At 36.3% G+C, this 23,563-nt stretch overlaps 1 long non-coding RNA gene across 1 annotated transcript; it reads right to left on the reverse strand.

Moving 5' to 3' along the window:
- Nucleotides 1-16,629: 16,629 nt before the first annotated feature.
- On the reverse strand, nt 16,630-19,740 carry LOC113308346. Its single transcript, XR_003339685.1, has 8 exons — nt 19,564-19,740; nt 19,425-19,472; nt 19,271-19,292; nt 18,654-19,168; nt 18,064-18,339; nt 17,878-17,977; nt 17,187-17,241; nt 16,630-16,833 (listed from the first exon to the last, which is right to left on the reverse strand). It is a non-coding gene; the product is annotated as an uncharacterized LOC113308346 (long non-coding RNA).
- Nucleotides 19,741-23,563: the final 3,823 nt, after the last annotated feature.

Below are 23,563 nucleotides of genomic sequence, written 5' to 3' on the forward strand. Positions count from 1 at the left end.
TCTTGAATGGCATACAATAATACCCACCCTCCTTGCTGCCGGGGAGGGTGTATGCAAGGAGGGTGTATGCGGCTTTGAAGTATCTTCTTTCCAAGAAGGATGCTAAAGCTCGCCTTATTCGATGGATACTCTTATTACAGGAATTCGATCTCGAAATCCGTGATAAGAAAGGTTGTGAGAATGTGGTTGCTGATCATTTGTCTAGATTAACTTTAGAGTCTATTGATGATTGTGAGCTGATTAGAGAATCATTCCCAGATGAACAGCTGATGTCTATCTCAGACCTTCCTTGGTTTGCTGATATTGTTAACTACCTCGCTGCAGGTAGGATGCCCTCACGTTGGTCGAGACAAGACCGCTCTAAATTCCTGGCTGAAGTCAAACATTTCCTTTGGGATGACCCATATTTGTTTAAGTACTGTCCAGACCAAATCATTAGGAGATGTGTCCCCAACACTGAACAGAAAGATGTGATATCTTTTTGTCATGACCAAGCATGTGGAGGCCATTTCAGTGCCAAGAAAACTGCTGCAAAGATCTTGCAGTGTGGATTCTATTGGCCATCATTGTTCAAGGATTGCCATGATTATTGTGTTGCGTGTGAACGCTGTCAAAAGCTAGGAAGCATTTCGAGGAGAAACATGATGCCATTGAACCCCATTTTGATTGTGGAGATTTTTGATGTTTGGGGGATAGACTTCATGGGTCCATTTCCCATGTCTGACAGCAAGTTGTACATCCTAGTCGCAGTTGATTACGTTTCTAAGTGGGTAGAAGCCATAGCAACCAGAACAAATGACCACAAGGTGGTACTTTCATTTCTAAAGGAGAACATATTTTCACGGTTTGGTACCCCTAGAGCTATCATCAGTGACGGCGGTTCACATTTTCGTAACAAGTACTTTGAGTCTTTAGTACGCAAGTATGGCATAACTCACAAGGTTGCTACTCCGTACCACCCTCAGACTAGTGGACAAGTGGAAGTGTCTAATAGGGAAATTAAGCACATTCTGGAGAAGACGGTCAACCCGTCCAGGAAAGATTGGTCATTGAGATTGAATGATTCTTTGTGGGCCTATAGAACAGCTTATAAGACACCAATTGGCATGTCCCCCTATCGTCTAGTGTATGGAAAGCCGTGCCATCTACCTGTGGAATTAGAACATCGTGCCTACTGGGCAATCAAAGAGCTGAACTTTTCTCTTGACGAAGCTGGAATTCAACGGAAACTTCAACTCAACGAGTTGGAAGAATTGAGAAATGAGGCTTATGACAGTGCCAAGCTGTACAAGCAGAAGATGAAGATGTTTCATGACAAGCGTATTCTGCGCAAATCCTTCACTCCTGGTCAGAAAGTCTTGCTGTATGACTCCCGATTACATCTTTTTCCAGGAAAACTGCGTTCCAGATGGAAGGGTCCGTACCTAGTACGCACAGTTTTTCCTCATGGAGCTGTAGAGCTGGAGGATGTCTCCAACAAGAACGTTTTCAAAGTCAACGGGCAGAGATTAAAGCCATTCCTTGAGCCATTTCCACCCGACATTGAAACAACCAACCTGGAGGACCCAGTCTATGTGGACTAAACTGGTCCACTCTTTCCCTAAATAACCAAAAAAAAAAGTTTTCCAAATCTTTCCCTAAAAACCAAAATTTTTCGTTTTCCCATCAAAACCAAAATTTGTCTTTTTCCCAACAAAACCAAATTTTTTCCAAAAAGTCCAACCCCATTAAAAACCAAATTTTCTTGTAGATAATGTGTTAGTTAAATTTCCTTTTGTATATATTTTGTGCTCATCCATTGTGACTGCTAATATGATGGATTTTTGCCTTGAAATAACGGAGTTTTAATCGAGCTGTCGCCGTACAATCGGGTATTCTCTCTCCTTTTACTCTACTCAGCATGTTCCTCTTCATATATTGTTTTATAATTCTTTCCATGTTTTGAAACATTGAGGACAATGTTTAGTTTAGGTTTGGGGGTATAGAGTAGATACCACGATAATATGCTATAATTGAAAACGAACTCCTTCTTCTTTTTGAAAAAATTGAAAAATTCCAAAAAAATTGAAAAAATCAAAATTCAAAAAAATTAAAAAATTGAAAAAAATCATAAAAATGGAGCTCATTTACCTTGAAATGTTGACTCTTGTGCAAATATGTATTTTTATTAGGAGTCTTAGTCTAGATATTTAGGCACCCTGATTCTAGCATAATTCACATAGTGATAAGAAAATTGCACGCGCACGATCTACCAATACATGTATGGCCTCGATCTTCAAGGTGTTTGATAGGAAGTTACGATTGCCAATCACTTTAGAATACTGAACGAAACTGGACTAGCTTGTTCTTTGGTTGGTTGGGATAGAAGGTGGAGGTTACATTAAGAAAGACAACCATCGAATTTAACTGGGTGCATCAAAAAGGGCTACCTCTTGCAAAGTGTCACGTAATTTTTGTTTCCTTTTGTACATGTATCAAAAGTGCTTAAAAAAAAAAAAAAAAAAAAAAAAAAACCCAAGTATTTATCAATTCCATCATCTCTTGTTCCAAAAATAAAAAGAGAATTGTCAATGTAAATAAGAGTCATGTAAATAGTCATCTTTTGTGTTTTTGTGTTATAAGCAAGGAGGGTGTATGCCATTGATGTACAACGCGAGTAATTGTGAAATACCTCCAACTCATTCACAATTCTCGTAAAGTCCGGACAGCTAGCTAGATTTCGACCTCAGTTCTTAGCCTGAGAAACTATCTCTTGGTGATTAGTAGTCATGACTTCAGATCTTTCTTTACACATGTGTAGATACACTTTACACTCTTATCACATGTCTTTATTTGTTATCAGTGCTAGGATTGTGCCTTCGATAGCTAGATTGACATCTCCATTTTGCTGTGAGCTTAAACTGTTTTGCACATGTCACATTTGATGGAATATGAGCTTATATTTTGACCTAGAACTTTGTAGGTACGTTCTAAGAAAACCTTCACGAGACTTCAACTCGTCCACTAGGGACACTTAGTGGTTTAAAAGGCTTAGTGCATACGCTAAATGCATTCGAGAGACCAGCGACAGTGGTATAGTTAGGATTTCCTTAGTTTTGTTTTACTTGAGGACAAGTAAAATTCAGGTTTGGGGGTATTTGATGAGTGCCAAATATTGTATATTTTTATCCCTTTTTGTTGGCATTTAACTCATCTTTTATGCATTAATTCTACATTTTGTCCCATATTCTGTATTTTCATTGTTTTCAAGAATAAATATTTTTCTTACTTAATTTTGCATTTTTTAGGTAGTAAATAAAGATTGGATGAGTTGCGGAGCAAAAAGAGCAGAAAAGTGGTGAAAAGCCGGGAGAAATTACGCAAGGAAGCCGCAAAGAATGGAACGCACGTCCAAAAAGCTGGAAATGGGCTCAAGAAGAAGAAAGTTGTTCTTAAAGAAGAAGTGGGCTCAAGGTTTTCCAAGCCCAAACTCATTTCCCAAACCCATATTCTATACCCAAAAGCCTAAAACCCAAATCCATACCCGCTTGCGTCTTCAGCCGTCAGATCAGTTCTCAGAAGCATCCGACGGTCGCTCCCTTGCTGTGCATCAAAGTTTGATATCTCCGCCTAACACTACAACACCTAACTCCATCTGGCGTCGTTGATTTTGTTGTATTATATAATCCAGCGGTCGCTACAAGCTTCACTTCATCTCACCGTCCGATTGATCTTTCATCTCCCTATCCCACGGCTCAGTGTCGCAGATCATCAAACTCGATACACTCTCCTCACACCCAAGTGCCGAACACCCTAGACCTCAAACAAACGCACCCTTCCCCTTTCTCCATCGAACCCATCTCCTCCATCACCCCCCTCTGCAGAACCACCATACTCCGTACCACCACCATGTCCGTCTCCATCACCACCATCTCACCCCAAATCACTCCACTAATTTCTCCCCAACTCTACTCTACCTAAGCCCATCATCACCATCACGTACCATCTCTTTAGCATCACTAATAATCTCAATTTCTCATCTCTCTGCTCACTGAAACCCTAGGTGAGAAATTGGGGATATAAGTGATGATTAAAGCATCAATTGGAGCTCGAGAGGAACGAGAAGAAGCAGGAGAAGAATGGGTCGACGAGATGGAGCGAGTATCTCATCAACAGTAGGTAAATCAATTTCACCAAACCCTAGTTCTACTGATTTTGGGGGAAAATTGGGGGAAAACCCAATAATGTGTAATAGGTATAAATTAGTGTTATGTGAAGTGTGTAGGGGACACTGTATATCTCTCTGGACTAGCCAGTAGAGAATTGAGCTAAATTTTTATGAATTTCAATTTCAGTGCTTATCTGTTGACAGTTGAAATTTGCTTATGTTTGTAGTTGTCTGATATGTTGCAAATTGTGTCTAAATTATATCTTATGATGAATGTATGTTGCTACTTCATGGTTAGCATGAGCTAATCAGCATCAGGCCAAGGCTCAGTGAAGCCTTGTGCACTGTCATGTGACTAGAAGCTAGGATGGTTCTCCTGTTGCTGTGTTTTGATTGAGCAAATGGGAGATACCAATGCTCATAGAGCCTGTGATTGGCTGTACTGTCAAAAGACAGCCAATGCTAGGGGTAGACTAGTGAGCAATTTGGTGTTCTTCCATTTCTAGATGTATGCTCAGGAACAAACATAACCTAGAAACATGTCATTTGATTAGGACACAAGGTGGATCATAAGCCTTGGCTTACCCACCAATTCCCTCTCAGAAACTTTCATTTTTCAGTCCTGTGTGCTTGTATTTCAGTTATTTTCTTGCCTTTTATTTTCTTGCACTTTGAAGCCTTTTGTGCACTGAAGTCAGTGCACAAACTCACCCTGCCCTTGGCTTCCAAGCCTTGGTTATTTGCTGCTTTTCTTGGCTGTTTCTTTGCTGCTTTACCTTCCAAGCCTTGGTTATTGTCTGTTTTTCTTTACTTACCTTGCATTCTTGTCTGTATGCCATTTACCTTGCCTGCCCTTAGCTCACTACACACCTTAGCTAGGAAAACTTCTTATATGCTCCTCTCCCTGTGGACAAACCCCTACTCACCCTTTTATTACAAATCTTGACCTTGTATACTTGCAAGTGTATTGTGTGCTTCTTAATCATCACACCATGAAGGAATTGGTCTTTAGTCACAGTAAACTAATTGGTAAGAGTCGTTTTTCTCTTCTCTTTGATGATTCTCGTAGCATATTTGATCGAGGTAAACATATCCCTATTTCTTTCAATTCATATGAGAAATTGATTGTTCCATGGATTTCAAGTTTGGGGTACCAACTAGATTTCTCGTGTATCCATTTGATTGTGCATTCATTGATAGACGCATTTATGTGTCTATTTTGTTCTTGATTTTCTATAATGTTACTACTCGATTTTGTGCTTATTTTGCTATTTTATGTTTTTGTAGGTGATTTTGGAGAAATATACTTGTGCGAAGGAATTAGCTCGAAAAGTGGTATTTGAACCCTTGGAGAAAAGTGTTAAACAGACACCCCAGATATGCGCTAAAGGCACCCGGAGGAGTTGATAAAGGCATCCGGGAAAATTACCATTTCCACCCAAAAATTACTATTTCCACCCCAAGGCATGTGCTAAAGGAATTGGTCTTTAGTCACAGTAAACTAATTGGTAAGAGTCGTTTTTCTCTTCTCTTTGATGATTCTCGTAGCATATTTGATCGAGGTAAACATATCCCTATTTCTTTCAATTCTTATGAGAAATTGATTGTTCCATGGATTTCAAGTTTGGGGTACCAACTAGATTTCTCGTGTATCCATTTGATTGTGCATTCATTGATAGACGCATTTATGTGTCCATTTTGTTCTCGATTTTCTATAATGTTACTACTCAATTTTGTGCTTATTTTGCTATTTTATGTTTTTGTAGGTGATTTTGGAGAAATATACTTGTGTGAAGGAATTAGCTCGAAAAGTGGTATTTGAACCCTTGGAGAAAAGTGTTAACCGGACACCCCAGATATGCGCTAAAGGCGCCCGGAGGAGTTGATAAAGGCATCCGGGAAAATTACCATTTCCACCCAAAAATTACTATTTCCACCCAAGGCATGTGCTAAAGAGACCCATGAACGGATAAGGGGCCACCTTATCTTCATCTTTTGGAAAAAACAAAAATGGCGGGAAATCTGTATCGCAACTATGTAATAATCTGGATTGGATTTGGAAGAAATATTCTCGGGTTTTCATGCGGATTTGAATTGGAAGACCGCTATTACGATAAATCAGAATTGGTTAGTATTCCAGTGTCGAAGAAAATGTCCGCGAAACAAGGAAGTTGCTCTTTTACTGGCGTGATTCACTAGATCAAGTTTTGGGTGAGATTTACTCGAACTTTCTCACTCAATTGGATTGGTACGGTTCGTAGAGTTAAAACAGGGATTATACGTGTCTTAGTTTCGAAAAAAAGAAGGATGGAAATCAATTGTAAGTAAAACAGGGAATGAAGTTATTTTCTGAAGTTTTGGATTCCTTTTATGGAAGTTACGTGCAAACATGGAGAAGAAATCTGTTGGATGCTGTTTTATCGAGTTGGAAGGTTGGATTAATACCAAAGGCGCGTAAACAAAAAGTAAGAAAAGGAAAGAGAAAGCCCGAGACTTTATGTGAAAGAAAGCAGAGATTTTCGTCGAGATTTTGGTCCCCTGGTGGTGTATAAATAGGTGGGAGAAGCTCCAGAAAAGGTTATCGAGTAGTTGGGGATAGATCGAGAACTTGGGGGTAATAACAGAGAGGTACAGAGGAGTTGCAGTGACGTGTTCATCAACAGAGAAAACACAGTCGAGAAGAAGAGGAAGATCAGAAAAACCGTCACGTGTTCTTTCGAATTTGTAACAGTTTTCCAGCAATTATTAAAGTTAGGTTTCTCTGTAACAGTGACTCTGTAACGATGGGTTCTGTAACAGTTATATCTGTTACAAACCCGCTGCTTTATTAGTTTTCTCTTGTTTTTCACCCTTTTGAGCTATGAACACCTATTTTGAGCACGTGAATAATATGAGGAGCCAAACCCCTTAGCTGAGGGGACGGAGGAAGCCATTGTTCCATGAAAAGTGGTATATTTCTATTTTAATTAATTCTTGCAATTTCTTTAATGATTATTTGCATGGAACTAATATTGGAAAATTGATTTTTATTGAATGATTGTGATTCTTTTTGATGGAGCATGCTTAGTTTAAGATTTTTGATGTTTCATGCTTGATGTATACAATTGTTACCTCGAAAATCTACTAGAGGCAATAAATTAAAATCACTTTAAACGCAAAGAATTGCATGATTCAATTGTGTTTTCTTTATTTTTAGTTTTCGAAATTTAAGTCTAAAATCAAATCTCTACAAGTCTTTAACGAACCACTTTTCTTACCACTGTAAAAACTACATCAATTTTTGGCGTCGCCGATGCAGACTTGTATTTAGGTTTAGGTTTTGCATTTTTTTTAGGTCTTGTATATTGAAAAAGCGGGGGTATAACAACCTCACCCAATATTTAGATTAGCAATATGTATGGACTAACTCCAATATACTTTCTAGAGAATCAACTAGACAGTCAGACTCAATCTAGATAAAAGTATATCAAAGAGTTAATGTCTCAATTTCTCGATTTGATCTTTACTCAAGCAAATGGAAATCTGCGAGTCTTTATCAAATACTAGAGAGATAAACTTGGATGGTACCAAAGACCAATATCCAAGTGTCAATCAATCTAAATCAACAACCAAAGGTTAGATATTCTAATTGATTGATCTTAACGCACAACCTGTGATATTTCAATTATATAACAAAATATAATGCGGAATAGAAATAACACAGATACCAGAAATTTTGTTATAACGAGGAAACCACAAATCCAAAAAAACCCCGGGACCTAGTCCAGATTGAACACCACACTATATTAAGCCGCTACAGACACTAGCCTACTACAAACTAACTTCATTCTGGACTATAGTTGAACCCTAATCAATATTACACTGATTCAAGGTACAGTTGCGCTCCTTACGTCTCTGATCCCAGCAGGATACTGCGCACTTGATTCCCTTAGCTGATCTCACCCACAACCAAGCGACGACCCAAAGTCGAAGACTTTAATAAACAAATATGTATCACACAAAAAAATTTACGATGATAGATAAATCTGTCTCCCACAGATAAACCTAAGAGTTTTGTTCCGTCTTTTGATAAAATCAAGGTGAACAGAAACCAATTTAACTAATCCTATAATAAGTTTGATCTGGATTTTCCAGGCAACTAAAGAAATTTGGTTTACTGTCAAAAATGATTTTTTCTCCCCTATTTAAAGTTGCTCCTTTCTTTGCTGCTTTATCATCTGAGAAGTTTACCTCCCTGTAGCTGTGTATAAAACTCCAATTTGTCACAACTGAGCATATCTTTCTCCACCTTGTCATTATAGACCAAGGAAGTTTCTAGGTTACAAAATCTTGAATCACTACCTTTGAATCTGTTCTGAAAACAATATTAAAGAAATCATTCTGTATAGCCCATTCCCCTGCTATGATAACTGCATAAATCTCTGCATAATAGTTTGTTGATATCCCCAGGCTACCTGAGAGAGCTATAATGAATTCACCAATGCTATTTCTTCCAACTATTCCATATCTAGATGCTCCTGGGTTTCCTCTATAAGCCCCATCACAACATAACAATATTTGTCCCTGTACTGGAAGTGTGAAGAAAACTTCTTTGACAGTCATTCTTTTAACTCTTCTTGATTTTAAACCAAGACTCCTTAGCACCTGCAAATCATATTGATTGCTCCACATCATTGCCTTAATTCTTACTTCACTGTCTGAAATGGCCTTCAATATTTTTCTCTTTATGGCAAGAACATCACATTTTCCCTTATCATATAAGCATTCATTTCTTAGGAACCAAAGTTCTTTCATTGTTATAAATGAAGCCAATCTCTAGATTTCTTTTATTGCAGGATTTTTCTGGTTGGCTAATTGCAATATATCTTCAAAAGATCTTGGATTTATGAAACTAAAAATGCTTCCAAGCCACTTCCAGATTATTTCACTAAAATTGCAGTACCAAAGGATGTTTTCTCTTGTTTCCTCTTCATTTTTGTAGAAAATGCATCTTGAAACCATATTGAACTTTGTTTTCTTCATATTATCATCAGTTGCAGTTATATTTCTAGCTAATTTCCACACATTACAAGCTATACTTGGATGAACAGAGCTATCCCATACCTTTTTAGTCCAATGTACTTGATGAAATTTCTTTCTAATGACTTCCACTGCAGAAGATACTGTGAATTCCCCTGTTATTGTACCAGTCCATATTCTTCTGTCTTTATCATCATTTGTAACAGGTATTTCATTTACTCCACTCATCTTCAGAAGTTCAGTAGGAATAATCCACTCACCATCTAATAGAAAATCTGAAACTTTCATGTCAGGAAATTGCTTTATGTAGTTATTTTCAGGATACACATCTTTCAATGCTTTCTCCATCACCCATTTATCATTCCATGCAGATATGTTCCTACTTGTAGCTATGTGTACTCACAATAATGGCTATTACAAACCCTAGCCATCCTTCTTAAACAAAACAAGAATAAAATTCTCTTAAGAAGTATCCTAGAAAAATGAGAGTCAAAACAATTTAACACCAGTAAAAAGAAGCACAAGAGGCTACTCATCATCTTCATCTTCGAAGACAATGAAGGTGGAACGAACTTTGTCATGTCTTCTTTAATATTGGGATACTTGGTAGCAATCACAAGTAATTGTTCTTGAACACAATTTACTTTGGTGTTCAACTTACAAACACCCTTGTAAATTTGGCGAAGAAGCTTCGTAGAAGAATCACTTGAGCCATCAATTGTGTCACACCTTTGACTCTTGCATTCATATTCCCTCATTCGACTGAAGGTACATGGTCGAACAAGCTTGGGAATTCCAATGGAATTCCCAATTGGCTCAATGGAGAAGTTGCGACAAATACGCTCAATCAAGCAAGGGAAGCCTAACTTCTTGTCAATGGATGTCATGTCTATCATTTGCAAAATAATGAATCCACAAATGTCAAGACCTTTGGTTTTCATCACAAGGTAATATACTAATTCCGCAAACTCACGGCTCCAACGAGAATTCTCAACCGTGGAAGGACAAAGATTCGAAATACCCAATTTTCCAAAAGACTTTAAAGGAAAATTTATTTGATTAGTGGGAAATTTTCCTCTATTCCACACAACACTTTTTCCACAAAGCACTTTTGAAATAACTTCTTGTAAAGGTCGTTCATCGCTTGGTCTAGGGAGGCGAAAATCACCCAAAGGAATTCCGGTAATTTTCGAAATCAATTCTCTATTAACTAAAATCCTCACTCTATTAACCATGGTCTTGAATTCCATGTCCTCAGGGACAACATCATAAATGTTGGAATAAAAGATTTTAGTAAGAGTATCAAAACCTTCACCAAGGCCATCAAAGATGTTTCCAAGCTTGAATTTTTCAAAACAAGATAAATCCTCCTTATACCCACTTGTATTATCCAATTTCTTTTCTAAAATAAACCCAGAATAAGAAATCTTTTCAAATACTTTTCTACAGGATTCATCCACAAATCTAATCCTAATAGAATTTTGTTCAATAGGAAGATCCATTGAAGAGGATGAAGAACCTAGGTTATTTGAAAAACCTTTTGAACCCTTAACATTCTTCATGATTCTAAAAGGAAATAAGGGAGTGGGCAAGAGATTACTTACTTGACTTTGATCTTGAGGAATCCCTTCACAAGTTGTTCTCCAATAAGCTTTAATGGAGAAAAAAAATTGAACCCTAAAAGTTAACGAACGCTAATAGATGAGGGAGGAAGAAGGGTTTGCGTAACCGTACTTCTTTTATACCCACAGTTGAGCTTGGACCCGTTCAGAACCACGACCCACATAAGGAATGTAGGATTTTTTAGAGGTACACGTACTGGGAAAAAAATACCAGTATGAAGAAGGAATACCTGCACAAACCTTTTGAAAAGATTTTTTCACAAGGAAAAAAGAATTCATAAACAAAGTCAACCAGTTTCTTGCCCCATTTCAAGTTATATACAAATGGGGTGACGCCATTCCTGAATTTAGGTGGTGTAGAATGCAGAGAATTTCTCATGCAAATTCTTTGGTTGACACTTGTGGCCAGAATTAGGAGTAAAATCATAATGATAAAACTCAGAATCCGTTGGGCTCTTTTTCTTATGACACAGAAATGATTTTTTCTGATAAACGGTTCCTTTACCAACCTTACAGGAAACCTTTTTATCAACTTCAAGTGAGTTGGTGGTTGGAACAGTTTGTACATCATTAGAACATGATTTGACTGGTAAAAAACTTTTATCAGAACAATTCAATTCTTTTATGGAATTAATCTTTTCTAAGGATTTCAAAACATTTTCAAACACTCTAAATAGACCCTTGTCAATTGATCCATTATGACAGTATTCCTCAAAGAGATTGAGAGTAATTCTTGTGAGGGTCCATACCTTTACGCGTTGATCATGTTTCCTTTGAAATTTCCTTTTAGAAGATTTTTAAATTTCCCCTGTAGACTGTTTCTCATCATCTAGTTTCGAAGGTATACTAGATGGTATAAGATTATTAAAGAAGACCGTAGGTCTAAAAAGTAATAATCTTTGAACAGTTTTTAAGGAGCTCTGGCATGCGTTACATATTCCATGAGCAAGTCTCTCAAAAAGATTTCCCATAGGGATAGACTTTTGAGGATCGAACAAACACAAACTTATAAGGTTTAAGGTGTTTGCCTGCTTTGATACCAATTGAAAAAGCGGGGGTCTAACAACCTCACCCAATATTTCGATAAGCAATCTGTATGGACTAACTCCAATATACTTTCTAGAGAATCAGCTAGACAGTCAGACTCAATCTAGATAAAAGTATATCAAAGAGTTAATATCTCAATCTCTCGATTTGATCTTTACTCAAGCAAATGAAAATTTGCGAGTCTTTATCAAATACTAGAGAGATAAACTTGGATGGTACCAAAGACCAATATCCAACTGTCAATCAATTTAAATTAATAACCAAAGGTTGGATATTCTAATTGATTAATCTTAACGCACAACCTATGATATTTCAATTATATAAAAAAATATAATGCGAAATAGAAATAACACAGATACCAGAAATTTTGTTAACGAGGAAACCGAAAATCCAGAAAAACCCCGGGACCTAGTCCAGATTGAACACCACACTGTATTAAGCCGCTACAGACACTAGCCTACTACAAACTAACTTCGGTCTGGACTGTAGTTGAACCCTAATCAATATCACACTGATTCAAGGTACAATTGCGCTCTTTACGTCTCTGATCCCAGCAGGATACTACATACTTGATTCCCTTAGCTGATCTCACCCACAACCAAGAGTTTCTACGACCCAAAGTCGAAGACTTTAATAAACAAATATATATCACACAGAAAAGTATACGATGATAGATAAATCTGTCTCCCACATATGAACCTAAGAGTTTTGTTCCGTCTTTTGATAAAATCAAGGTGAACAGAAACCAATTGATAACCCGAACTTATATTCCCTAAGAACAACCTAGAATTATCAATCACCTCACAATAATCTAAATCATATGGTAGCGAAACTAGATATTGTGGAATCACAAACGATGAGACGAAGATGTTGGTGATTTCTTTTTATCTTGCCCTATCGGAGATATAATCTCAAGTCAATTATTCAATTGAACTCGTACGATAGAAAATGGCAAGATCATATCGCTCAACTACAAGAGAAGTAGTTTTGTGTGGCTTCACAATCCCAATGAAGTCTTTCAGTCGTTAACCTATAGGGTCTCGAGAAGAAACCTAAGGTTAAAGGAGAATCGACTCTAGAAAAACCAACTAGTATCACACATGAGGTGTGGATATTAGTTTTTCCAGTTGCTATATGTCTCCTTTATATAGTTTTCAAATCAGGGTTTGCAATCCAAGTTACCTTGGTAACAAAGAATTCAATATTCACCGTTAAATGAAAAGCCTGATTTAACCAAGCTAATATCTTTCAACCGTTAGATCAAAACTTAGCTTGTCACACACAAATGAAATTTATTTCATTTAGGTTTGAATAACCGTACCTAAACGTGTACACTTAGTTGGTTCATAAATAGTTAACCAATGGTTAGCCATATGAGTACTTTCATATTAACCGTATTCATCTTCTTCACATAACTAGTTCAAATGACTCATGAGAACTAGTTGAAGAGTTGTTCAATTGCTTAGGTCTTTATGAATAGAAACAATTGAAACAAAATCGGTTTGATTTACTTGAATCAATTCATGAACAATATAGCCACGGTTTGCATTCCTTATTGATTTATTGTTTAAGTTCACGAGCTTCCGATTTGAGAAATATAACCAGCTTGGGTACGCGTACGGGTACGTGTACCATAGCTACCGGATTTGAGTTTACAAACTCAACAAAAATTTTCGGTCAAAAACTTCTGTGGGTTCGCGTACGGGTACGCGTACCTAAGGTGACTGGTTTAACAGTTTGCAATTTACAAACTCAGCAGAAATTTTCGGTTCGAAAACTTCCGCTGGTTCGCATACCCAACATGTCTCCTTCTCCAATACCGTATGCACAGACTTGGTTTCCGGCACATGGATTTATACAATAATGTGCGAACACACTATATATGCTTATATCCATAGTTGGTTACGTAATCTCAACTCTACATTTCAATCAATGAAACATTCCTCTATAATGTTATAACAGTTGTTATTCACAACTATCGTCATCAAAGCTATTTTCAAGATTGAAACGTCATCATGAGTTTCATCACGGGTTAAGATGAAAAGTGGTCAAAGCGAAAGCTTACCAACACATATTTCGTGAAAAAGATAGGCGAGTAAACTCGGCTCGAAATAGCAAATGTGTATGTATGAAAACTATCATACTTATACGACTTTGTATCAAGAGTAGCAGATAGAGTAGACTTTTGAGTGATATATAAGTTCAAGTTTCCACATACCTTTTAGTCGGATGAAGTTCCACTGGTTTCTTGAGTAGTTCTTCGTCTTCGTAAGATGATCGCCATGGAGTCTGGAGCTCAACTACACTAAACTGTCCTAAACCGAGACTTAGCTATAAGTAGTCTAGAAATCAAGACATATAGTTTTGACAACTAAACTTGAAAAACATGCTTGAGATAGCAACGCATGCGAGTTCGACCGAGCAATTCTCTAACAATCTCCCCCTTTGTCAATTTTAGTGGCAAAACTATCAATACATATGGATTACAAAATAAATAAAACTTTGTAGCTTCTCGTCCACATGCTTGATCTCCTTGGTGCTTCAACATTACTCGAAAACTTCGTCTTTTCCAAGTACTCCCATGATTCCATAGATGTTCAATTCAGCATCATAGTTGTTGAAGATCCGTAGCTATAATAATAAGAAAACAAAAGCTCTCGATCATTGTTATACAATGTCATAGTATTATTACACAGTATCAAACTTCTTATATCACAACTTCGACAACAATACTATGGTGATATGTATCACTCCCCCTTAGTCAATACTTTCATCTCAACATGAAAACAACTCCCCCTTACATAATGATCCGTAAAACACGTAAACCATATGTATTTGTAGTGTAAACTACATATTAATTCTCCCCCTTTTTGTCAATAACATTGGCAAAGGTACGAAAACGGGATCCCAATGAACTTTCCACGGAGATGCTTCAAGACTAAAGAAAATTACATATCAACTTGTTTAGATGCAATCATAAAGTCGAAGCTAAATGCATTCATCAAGGAGTTTATAAAGATACAAGATAACCCCTAAAATATTCCACAACCGCACTCCCCACAAAGATATGGAAATTAAGCGCAAGTTCAAAAGAACTCTTCCCCATTTGATGTCATTCCCGAAAGAACAACAAGAGCGACCTTACTTTTACAAGAAAAGAAGGATTTCTTTGGACCCCCAAAACCATAAGGAAATGATTTTGTATCCAAAAATTCTCAATCAAACTAATCACAAGAGAACCCATGATTAATTTAATCGGAATACACAACCAAATTAATCACAAACGTTTCTATGATTTGGTTAGTTGGAAATGCTCACATAAGAAGACTTATGGATCCGCACAATATATACATAAAATATGGATCAGGGAAGATCGATAATGCGGAATATACAAAGATTCATTCTATCTTCATCACTATTTGCACAATGACATACAATAGACATAATCTTTGTAAACAAAAGATTTTAACCTATCTTCCATCAAAGAATTGACATAATAGGATTAACTTTTGTTTGTCAAAAGTTCATCGATCTTGTATCAATACATGCATATCGACATATGAAAGAGATAACTTTTGACATCGTATGGGACAATAATAGTTCACGGACGCAAACACATGTACCCCATAACATATTGCGATATATCAACATAAAGATTAATACTGCAAACATCATGTTCCGAATCACTTTATAATTTAAATAAATAAATCTAAAAACATTGCAAGATGAAAACGTTGGACATAGCTATGTGTACTCACTTTTTTTTTGCTTAGTAATCAAATTTATTAATAACCAAAGAAGTTAACAAAGATTACAACCAAGGGAAGAAAACTCAAATACAAAAAAAGAAAACAAAAATGGAGCCATTAGTATGGCAGTTTATTTAGCTAATCCTATAATAAGTTTGATCTGGATTTTCCAGACAACTAAAAAAATTTGGTTTACTGTCAAAAATGATTTTTTCTCCCCTATTTAAAGTTGCTCCTTTCTTTGCTGCTTTATCTTCTGAGAAGTTTACCTCCCTGTAGCTGTGTATAAAACTCCAATTTGTCACAACTGAGCATATCTTTCTCCACCTTGTCATTATAGACCAAGGAAGTTTCTAGGTTACAAAATCTTGAATCACTACCTTTGAATCTGTTCTGAAAACAATATTAAAGAAATCATTCTGTATAGCCCATTCCCCTGCTATGATAACTGCATAAATCTCTGCATAATAGTTTGTTGATATCCCCAGGCCACCTGAGATAGCTATAATGAATTCACCAATGCTATTTCTTCCAACCATTCCATATCCAGATGCTCCTGGGTTTCCTCTAGAAGCCCCATCACAACATAAAAATATTTGTCCCTGTACTGGAAGTGTAAAGAAAACTTCTTTGACATTCATTCTTTTAACTCTTCTTGATTTTAAACCAACACTACAGCAAAATTTAGTGATTAGCAACGGTAGGAGGCAATTGGAAAGTGGGGTCGCAACAGTTCATCTCTGTCACGAAAGTCGTTATTGCTATATTTCGCAACGGCTGTGTTGCTGTTGCAAATTTTTAATCGCAATAGTTTCACTGTTGCAACGTTGAAAAGTCGAACTGTTAGTGACTATTGCGAAACGATCGCAACAGCTATATGCCGTTGCTAACTTTTTGCAACATATAATAAATAGTGGTTTTGACCAGTCAAAACCAGGTCAAAATCAGAGTCCCCCTAACAAAATCAAATAACCCCTGTTTATTTGAAATCAAATTAATCCAACAACACTATCAAATTTTTTGAAATTGAATGAAACATTATTAACAGAATTCATTTTACAAGTTCAACAAACTACAATCTGTGGAGTTCCAAATAGCAATACAGATATATGAAAATTATACGTTCGTATAGAGAACCTACTAAAAAATATAAATAAATAAAACATGGAACCATTGGTGAACCTGGACTGGCAGAAGGACTTGCAAAAATATTGACCAAGAGGGGCAGCTACTTCTTGAACATACTTTCCTGTGAACATAAGGAAAACAATACATTAGTGATTGATCTTAATGAGCTTGTCTAATGAAGACAGGAAAAAAAGATAAGTTCAAAGTATACATGTGCTTTGTTGTAAGCATACATAACTGTTAAATGCAGATTACATTTAGATGTTTAGCTTATGGAATCACAAAGAATCGGCAGATATAGACTGAAACAGTGCACCATCCTATCATTTATTAAATCAGATCGCAACCTGGTTATACCCATACATATGCATTTGAGTGAACACAAGGAACACACACTCAACCACGACACTCAAAAAAATATTAAAGGTATGACGAATCAAATAGGTAAAAGATTAGTATTCTAGTATGACAAACCTGCTGCAATGACCATCCCTGGATCAATCTTCTCCATGAAGTAACCATGATAATTCTGCAATATGTCAAATAAGAATCAAGTTAATCACCATTAAGAAACAAATAACTCTAATCAAAATTTCAGTCGATGTGAACTCTAGAATGCGTACATAAACAACCCATATTAATATTGTACGACGATTGACAACAGGACAAGTGCCTAATTGACCAATGCTTGAATCGGGAGGTTATAATCCTCCTAATTGTCGCATACACAAATAACCCATCCTATTATTTTCGATCCACAGACATCAGGGCAAGTGCCAAATGGCTCTATGCTTGGTTGGCTCAATTTTCTTAACTGTTGCATACACAATAACCTATCCTGTCATTTTTGAGAAAATCAAGAACAGCTTATGTAACGCCTACTGACTCTGAGGCTTTATAACCAAGCGTTTCAGTGGTTATTTCAAATGTGAATCCCGCCATAATTCAGAAGCATTAAATTGTTTTCACTATAATAATCAAGAAAATATTAATTAAGGCCATCATTGTGAATAGATTATCGACATGTTACACAAGTACTCATCAATATTATCATAAAATATAGGACACCTAGTAAACATTAAAATTTACTAGAAAAGCAAAATCCAGGTTATAGTGGTATTGAGAACTAGTACAAAGAGGAAATAACACATTTATATAAACCCACCTTTTTGGATCTCTTCTTTTTCAGATATTTCTTATCCCTTACTGCCAATGAAATTCCCATTTGTTGCCTTGAGAACACCCAAGCAATATGCGGTTAATTTCTGCACATTAAGAGATCCCTGATTAATAAGTATTTGTATAACTTAAAAAAAAGGTCTGCAAGTATAACGTGAACTTGAAGTCTTACCGCATTAGGTCTTTATCGGAACCACTGGATTACAAGCATTGAATTTACTTCCACCATTCATGATTAAGGCCACATTTGAAGCTTTTAATATACGAGCTTCAGCTGAATCTGTGCTACACGCGTGCATAGTTCAAAGACAGTAAACATCTGAGTAAGAAAGGATGTCATGAATGCATACATATATAGAAAAAAAGGAATAGTTGAGAGTATAATCTAGCTTGGGTTAGCCTTCCCTTGGATTGAAGTTGGCTCTTTCAACCAAACTTATGCTAAATTCTGTAACAATTACTGATCAGAGTTAAATTGAAAAATTGAAAATTAAACATATAAACAGGTAATTGAACCTACAACAATTGAAATCTAGCTTATAGTACCCAAACCAACAAGCAAATAATATGAAATTCAAAATTTTAGCTACCTATGTATGTCAAATTAGTGAGAGAAAAAAACCATAGGTCACGAATTGGATAAAAACTACTTGGCTTTCTTAGTTCATGTCAAGAATCAATCTTATTATAGAATTCCCTCGTATGGGTATTCAGATTCAGAGAGAAAATGATCGAAACCCATATCTCAGTGACAAGATTAACCTCATAAAAGGAAGCACCAAAACAGAGGCCTGTGGAAATGTGATCAAATGTTGATGAAGCTACTAGAAATTTGTCACATTAAAGCCTTTGTGAGCTCAACTAGAAACCTGATAGTGGACAACAAAGAGAATGTAGGTCAGTAAAATCAAGAAAGCAAAATTACTCATGAGATAACTCTCTAGACTCCAAATCACTAATTATAGTTTTAGAGTGTTGAGGGAGTCAGGTTTCAACATCTTCTGTTTCAACAAATCATAAAAAACTGAACCAAAATCACAACCCACATCCATAAATCAGAACTTCAGTTTAGTGAATACAAGACATTAACAGAACTATTACCATGCTGAGCATCATGCTGATGGTTTGAGCAGTGGGGCTTATCTACCTGAAATTCAGATTAAATTCTACAAAATCAAAAGTACAGGACCTGCTGTTGTTTTTCTTACCACAGACTGTTTGAAGGTGTTAACGTTGTAGAGATCGATAGGTTCTTTCCTGAGAAGATCAACCTGGACCTAAACAAGAAAACAAAACCCAAAGGAGAATCAAAATCAAAAACCATTTTGATTTTGTAGAAGTGAGAAGAAGATTAATTTAAAGCATTACGAATTGTATACCTCATCGTATCTTCCATAAATCCTACCAAAAAGCATCAATTTCATAAAACAAAAAAATCAGAATTAAGTCATGAAACAAAAACCCACCCCTAAATCATGGTAATAAACGGTATCCAGAACCTATAATACTCTAAAAAACTTTATTGTTTCTTACCAAGTATGATGAAGATGACTCCTCGAGAGATTGAAAACCCTAACCATGCTGCAACAAAGAGCCATACACTAAATCAAATCAATCAGCGATATCAAACTAGGGACTGTAAGAAATATTTGGGTTTTAAGAAAACCCTAACCTTATAACATCGAATAACTCCTCAGCTGCAGCTTTCTCTGTGATTCAACATCGTCGTTAGGGTTTTTACTCGAGAAAGATCATATCTACAGATTCAATAATCTTTTCGTATAGAGAGAGTGAAAGAGAAGAGATTTAGTGGTGGTGGTGGTGAGTGATGGCAGCCACATAGCTAGGGTTTTGCTGGAGAAAGAAAGAGGAAAAAAGGGAAGTGAGAATGAGAATGGGATTTCTTTTGATAATAGTTACAAGTAGCCGAGTCAGTTTTGATCTGAATGGGCTGAATAGTCAACTAGACCGAGTCAGCTAAAGAGTGTGGGCAGACACACAAATGTTTCGCACGCGTACATTAGGATTTAGTTGCGAATCGCAAGTGAATCCAACAGTTGCGAGTTTCGTAACTGTCTGTAACTGTTGCGACGTTTTTGCAACTGAAATTAGCAACTGAATATTCGCAACAGCCACAAAGCAGTTGCGAACCTGAGTTGCTAAATCCCATATTTGGTGTAGTGCAAGACTCCTTAGCACCTGAAAATCATATTGATTGTTCCACATCATTGCCTTCATTCTTGCTTCACTGTCTGAAATGGCCTTCAATATTTTTCTCTTTATGGCAAGAACATCACATTTTCCCTTATCATATAAGCATTCATTTCTTAGGAACCAGAGTTCTTTCATTGTTATAAATGAAGCCAATCTCCTGATTTTTTTTATTGCAGGACTTTTCTGGTTGGCTAATTGCAATATATCTTCAAAAGATCTTGGATTTATGAAACTAAAAATGCCTCCAAGCCACTTCCAGATTATTTCACTAAAATTGCAGTACCAAAGGATGTGTTCTCTTGTTTCCTCTTCATTTTTGCAGAAAATGCATCTTGAAACCATATTGAACTTTCATTTCTTCATATTATCATCAGTTGCAGTTATATTTCTAGCTAATTTCCACATATTACTAGCTATACTTGGATGAACAGAGCTATCCCATACCTTTTTAGTCCAATGTACTTGAGGAAATTTCTTTCTAATGACTTCCACTGCAGAAGATACTGTGAATTCCCCTGTTATTGTACCAGTCCATATTCTTCTGTCTTTATCATCATTTGTAACAGGTATTTCATTTACTCCACTCATCTTGAGAAGTTCAGTAGGAATAATCCACTCACCATCTAATAGAAAATCTGAAACTTTCATGTCAGGAAATTGCTTTATGTAGTTATTTTCAGGATACACATCTTTCAATGCTTTCTCCATCACCCATTTATCATTCCATGCAGATATGTGCCTACTTGTAGCTATGTGTACTCACAATAATGGCTATTACAAACCCTAGCCATCCTTCTTAAACAAAACAAGAATAAAATTCTCTTAAGAAGTTTCCTAGAAAAATGAGAGTCAAAACAATTTAACACCAGTAAAAAGAAGCACAAGAGGCTACTCATCATCTTCATCTTCGAAGACAATGAAGGTGGAACGAACTTTGTCATGTCTTCTTTAATATTGGGATACTTGGTAGCAATCACAAGTAATTGTTCTTGAACACAATTTACTTTGGTGTTCAACTTACAAACACCCTTGTAAATTTGGCGAAGAAGCTTCGTAGAAGAATCACTCGATCCATCAATTGTGTCACACCTTTGCCTCTTGCATTCATATTCCCTCATTCGACTGAAGGTACACGGTCGAACAAGCTTGGGAATTCCAATGGAATTCCCAATTGGCTCAATGGAGAAGTTGAGACAAATACGCTCAATCAAGCAAGGGAAGCCTAACTTCTTGTCAATGGATGTCATGTCTATCATTTGCAAAATAATGAATCCATAAATGTCAAGACCTTTGGTTTTCATCACAAGGTAATAGACTAATTCCGCAAACTCACGGCTCCAACGAGAATTCTCAACCGTGGAAGGACAAAGATTCAAAATACCCAATTTTCCAAAAGACTTTAAAGGAAAATCTATTTGATTAGTGGGAAATTTTCCTCTATTCCACACAACACTTTTTCCACAAAGCACTTTTGAAATAGCTTCTTGTAAAGGTCGTTCATCGCTTGGTCTAGGGAGGCGAAAATCACCCAAAGGAATTCCGGTAATTTTCGAAATCAATTCTCTATTAACTAAAATCCTCACTCTATTAACCATGATCTTGAATTCCATGTCCTCAGGGACAACATCATAAATGTTGGTAGAGAAGATTTTAGTAAGAGTATCAAAACCTTCACCAAGGCCATCAAAGATGTTTCCAAGCTTGAATTTTTCAAAACAAGATAAATCCTCCTTATACCCACTTGTATTATCGAATTTCTTTTCCAAAATAAACCCAAAAGAAGAAATCTTTTCAAATACTTTTCTACAGGATTCATCCACAAATCTAATCCTAATAGAATTTTGTTCAATAGGAAGATCCATTGAAGAGGATGAAGAACCTAGGTTATTTGAAAAACCTTTTGAACCCTTAACATTCTTCATGATTCTAGAAGGAAATAAGGGAGTGGGCAAGATATTACTTACTTGACTTTTATTTGAGGAATCCCTTCACAAGTTGTTCTCCGACAAGCTTTAATGGAGAAAAAAAATTGAACCCTAAAAGTTAACGAACGCGAACAGATGAGGGAGGAAGGAGGGTTTGCGTACCCGTACTTCTTTTATACCCACACTTGGGCTTGGACCCGTTCAGAACCACGACCCACATAAGGAATGTAGGATTTTTAGAGGTACACGTACTGGGATAAAAATACCAGTATGAAGAAGGAATACCTGCACAAACCTTTTGAAAAGCTTTTGTCACAAGGAAAAAAGAATTCATAAACAAAGTCAACCAGTTACTTGCCCCATTTCAAGTTATATACAAATGGGGTGACGCCATTCCTGAATTTAGGTGGTGTAGAATGCAGAGGATTTTTCATGCAGATTCTTTGGTTGATACTTGTGGCCAGAATTAGGAGTAAAATCATAATAATAAAACTCAGAATCCGTTGGGCTCTTTTTCTTATGACACAGAAATGACTTTTTTTGATAAATGGTTCCTTTACCAACCTTACAGGAAACCTTTTTTATCAACTTCAAGTGAGTTGGTGGTTGGAACAATTTGTACATCATTAGAACATGATTTGACTGGTACAAAACTTTTATCAGAACGATTCAATTCTTTTATGGAATTAAGCTTTTCTAAGGATTTCAAAACATTTTCAAACGCTCTAAACAGACCCTTGTCAATTGATCCATTATGATAGTATTCCTCAAAGAGATTAAGAGTAATTATTGTGAGGGTCCATACCTTTGCGCGTTGATCATGTTTCCTTTGAAATTTCCTTTTAGAAGGTTTTTTAATTTTCCCTTTAGACAGTTTCTCATTATCTAGTTTTGAAGGTATACTAGATGGTATAAGATTATTAAAGAAGACCGTAGGTCTAAAGAGTAATAATCTTTGAACAGTTTTTAAGGAGCTCTGATGTGCGTTACAGATGCCATGAGCAAGTCTCCCAAAAGGATTTCCCATAGGGATAGACTTTTGAGGATCAAACAAACACAAACTTATAAGGTTTAAGGTGTTTGCCTGCTCTGATACCAATTGAAAAGGCGGGGGTCTAACAACCTCACCCAATATTTCGATTAGCAATCTGTATGGACTAACTCCAGTATACTTTCTAGAAAATCAACTAGACAGTCAGACTCAATCTAGATAAAAGTATATCAAAGATTTAATATCTCAATCTCTCGATTTGATCTTTACTCAAGCAAATGGAAATCTGCGAGTCTTTATCAAATACTAGAGAGATAAACTTGGATGGTACCAAAGACCAATATCCAACTGTCAATCAATTTAAATCAACAACCAAAGGTTGGATATTCTAATTGATTGATCTTAACACACAACCTATGATATTTAAATTATATAAAAAAATATAATGCGAAATAGAAATAACACAGATACCAGAAATGTTGTTAACGAGGAAACCGCAAATCCAGAAAAACCCCGGAACCTAGTCCAGATTGAACACCACA

The sequence above is a fragment of the Papaver somniferum genome, chromosome 9 (genome assembly GCF_003573695.1).
Source record: "Papaver somniferum cultivar HN1 chromosome 9, ASM357369v1, whole genome shotgun sequence".
In the NCBI taxonomy this organism is placed as follows: domain Eukaryota; kingdom Viridiplantae; phylum Streptophyta; class Magnoliopsida; order Ranunculales; family Papaveraceae; genus Papaver; species Papaver somniferum.